The 3,872-nt window shown below is 45.9% G+C and overlaps 1 non-coding gene across 1 annotated transcript; it reads left to right on the top strand.

Annotated features, from left to right (window-relative positions):
• The first annotated feature begins 1,092 nt into the window (after window positions 1-1,092).
• On the top strand, window positions 1,093-1,164 carry Trnac-gca (transfer RNA cysteine (anticodon GCA)). The gene has a single exon. It is a non-coding gene; the product is annotated as a tRNA-Cys (tRNA).
• The last annotated feature ends 2,708 nt before the right edge of the window (window positions 1,165-3,872 follow it).

Raw genomic sequence — 3,872 nt, 5'->3', positions numbered from 1 at the left:
GTGTTGGTGGCACACACCTTTAATCCCAGCACTCAGGAGGCAGAGGCAGGCGGATCGCTGTAAATTCAAGGCCAGTTTGGTCTACAAAGCGAGTCCAGGACAGCCAAGGCTAACACAGAGAGACCGTGTCTCGAAAAACCAAAAATAAATAAATAAATAAAAATTAAAAATATATAATGATATATATATAATGATTTCCCTGATAATTGTCATCCCCTATTAAAACAAAAACCTGACTTTTTAAGTGGGCCTGGGAGTTTGGGTCTATTTTTGTTTGTTTTTCAACACAGAGTTTCTCTGTGTAACAACTCTGGCTGTCTTGGAACTTGCTGTGTAGTCCAGGCTGGTCTCGAACTCACGGAGACCCACCTGCCTCTGCCTCCCAAGGATTAGGATTAAAGGCGTGCACCGCCGCCACCCGCCCAAAAGTTTGGGTCTATAATCCCAGCTAGCTGAGGCTGAAGCTGAAGGATTTCATGCTTAAGACTAAATTGGGGAGCCGGGTGTGGTGGCGCACGCCTTTAATCCCAGCACTCGGGAGGCAGAGGCAGGCGGATCGCTGTGAGTTCGAGGCTAGCCTGGTCTACAAGTGAGTCCAGGATGGCCAAGGCTACACAGAGAAACCCTGTCTCGAAAAACAAACAAACAAAAAAAACAACAACAAAAAAAGAGACTAAATTGGGATACATAGGGAGACATTGTCTAAAGGAGAAAAAAGTCCAGGGACATAGGAATATAGCTAGGTGGTAAGAGAGCTTACCTAGCATGTTTAAGCCTTAAGATCAATTCTTAGTCCTAAAAACCTGGCAGAATCCATCTCTTTCTTACATATAATTCATTAGAGGGCAGGAGTCCCGAGATGACATCCGGGCTACTTATTAGCCCAAATCACAGGACTCTGTTCGTGATGTCAGGTTTTCTCTGCAGCTAGCTCTCAGCCTGTCTCTTGGTGACCAAGAGAAAAGCCAAAGCAGAAAATGCATACAAAGGTGAGGCTTGAGCACACAGACCTCCCCAGGGCATTCATGTGGGTGGAACCAGTTCACAGTGAGTCACCATAAGTGGACAAAGAAGAGAGATGTGACAAGGTGAGGGGGTATAGCTCAGGGGTAGAGCATTTGACTGCAGATCAAGAGGTCCCTGGTTCAAATCCGGGTGCCCCCTTTCTTTTTTCCTTTTGTTTCCGTAAGTGGAAACAAGAGCCACTGTCAAGAGAAAGGACAAGGAACTCTTAGCCTGGTCCTTTGGCTAAGGAATGACGCTATGATCCTGCCTCTGGACTGGAATTTCAAGGCCTGAGCACTAACCTAATGGGGAATCCTTGGTTCCAGACTGGACTCTGAAAGAAAGAAAGGTTATTTATAGATATCTCCTCCTTTTCTCTTCTCCTTTTTCTTTCTTTTTTTGTTTGTTTGTTTGTTTGTTTGTTGTTTTTTGAGACAGGGTTTCTCTGTGTAGCCTTGGCCATCCTGGACTCACTTTGTAGACCAGGCTGGCCTCGAACTCACAGCGATCCGCTTGCCTCTGCCTCCCCAGTGCTGGGATTAAAGGCAGGCGCCACCACCGCCCAGCTTTTTCTTTCCTTTTTCTTGTCTTCCTCTTTTGTCTCAAATAACAACAGCAAAGTCTCACTGTGTAGCCTTAGTTATCTTGAAATTGGCTGTGTAGACCAGACTGGTCTCAAAGAGATTCAACTGCCTTCTAAGCAGTGAGATTAGTGGGGCGGTCGTGGCGCATGCCTTTAATCCCAGCACTCAAGAGGTAGAGGTGGGTAGAGCTTGAGGCTAGTCTGGGCTACAAATTGAGTCCAGGATAGCCAGGGCTACATAGAGAAACCCTGTTCAACAAAACAAAACAAAAAAGTGTTGGGATCATGCAACACCATCACCAATTATTTTATTTTTATTTTTCAAGACAGGGTTTCTTTATGTAGCTTTGGCTGTCCTGGCTCTCTTTGTAGACCAGGCTGGCCTTGAACTCACAGCGATCTGCCTGTGTGCCTCATGAGTGCTGGGATTAAACGCCTGAGCCACCACACTCAGCCTGATGTTAAATTCTTTGTTTTATTTTATTTTTTGGTTTTTCTAGACAGGGTTTCTTTGTGTAGCCTTAACTGTCCTGGACTGGCTTTGTAGACCAGGCTGGCCTCGAACTGACAGCGATCTGCCTTCGTGCCTCCTGAGTGCTGGGATTAAATGTGTGTGCCACCACGCCTGGCTCTGCTGTTAAAGTATTTTAAAAGATTTGTTTATTATGTATTTTATTATTATTTACTAGGTATACAATGATGCATGTGTGCCTGCCCACCAGAAGAGGGCATCAGATCACATTATAGATGGTTATGAGCCACCATGTGGTTGCTGGGGATTGAACTCAGGACCTCTGGCAGAGCAGTCAGTGCTCTTAACCGCTGAGCCATCTCTCCAGCCATGCTGTTAAATTCTTTAAAAAATATTTTTAATTTTGTGGTCTTTCAAGACAGGGTTTCTTTGTGTTATCCCAGGCTGGCCTCGAACTCACAGTGAACCGCCTGCTTCTGCCTCCCAAGTGCTGGGCTAAAAGGCATCCACCACCATGACCAGCCTTAAAAAAAGAATGTGATGTGTTTGTGTTCTTTGCATTTATAGTTGTATATCCGTTGTGTGTCTGGTGGTCAGGGAGGCCAGAAGAGGGTCTGTGAGCCACTAGAACTGGAATCACAGGTAGTAATGAGCCACTATTTGAGTGATAGGAATTGCACCAGGGTCCTCTGAACGAGCAGCTAGTGTTTTTTAATGGCTGAGCCATAGCTCTAGTTCTTTAATTTTAATAATTTAAAAACATAACCTGAGCTGGGCGATGGTGGCGCATGCCTTTAATCCCAGCACTCGGGAGGCAGAGGCAGGCGGATCGCTGTGAGTTCGAGGCCAGCCTGGTCTATAAAGTGAGTCCAGGACAGCCAAGGCTACACAGAGAGACCGGCTTCAAAAAGTCAAACCACCACCACCACCACCACCACCACAACCACAAGCTGGCACAGTGTAGCGTGTCTTTTTTTTTTTTTTTAAGATTTATTTATTATTTATTATGTATACAGTGCACATTAGATCACATTATAGATGGTTGTGAGCCACCATGTGGTTGCTGGGAATTGAACTCAGGACTTCTGGAAGAGCAGTCAGTGCTCTTAACCGCTGAGCCATCTCTCTAGCCCTCCAATGTAGCATGTCTTTAATCCCACAACTCTGGAGGTAGAGGCAGGTGGTACTTATCTTTTGTGAGTTCAAGACCAGCCTAGTCAATACTGTCCCAGACAGCCAGAGTTTTACATAGACCCTGTCTCAAAAAAATAAAATAATAAAAAAATAAAAACAGGATTTTTTAGGCTAGCATGACCTCAGACTTGCTAGCCTTGAACTCCTGCTTGTCCAGTTTCTGTCACCCAAGCTCAGAGATGATGAGAGTGTGCCACGTCTGACTTTTCGAATTTTGTTTGATGGTATCAATTTCTATACTACATTGCAGGAGTAAGGGAGTTGGCCAAGGGCACTGTTTTGAAAGCTGGATGGAAATTCCGGTGTTGGGGTGCCTAGGAAAGCGGCCTAGGTTGGTAGATTCTGAGGTCTTGCAGAGCTGCGCCTCTACAGCAGGGCCCGGATGCGTTGCCAAGGCAACAGAACTTGGCCTGTAGCTTTTCAACAATTGGGGACCTTGGACGAGGTGGCTATGTGAGGCCACCAAAATGAGAGCACCAAAACCATAAGAGCGGGTAGAAGAAACTAGATGAGACTCCAGGGTCACGTAGAGTTAGGGACAGTACTAAACGTCATCGTGTCGAGATGCTGACGCAGTTATATGACGCCACCCCCGGAAGTGCGATCTAGAGTGGGCGG

The sequence above is a fragment of the Acomys russatus genome, chromosome 16 (assembly GCF_903995435.1).
Source record: "Acomys russatus chromosome 16, mAcoRus1.1, whole genome shotgun sequence".
Lineage (NCBI taxonomy): Eukaryota > Metazoa > Chordata > Mammalia > Rodentia > Muridae > Acomys > Acomys russatus.
The sequence above is the reverse complement of the archived record's forward strand: the minus strand, read 5'-3'. Positions and strand labels throughout refer to the sequence as shown.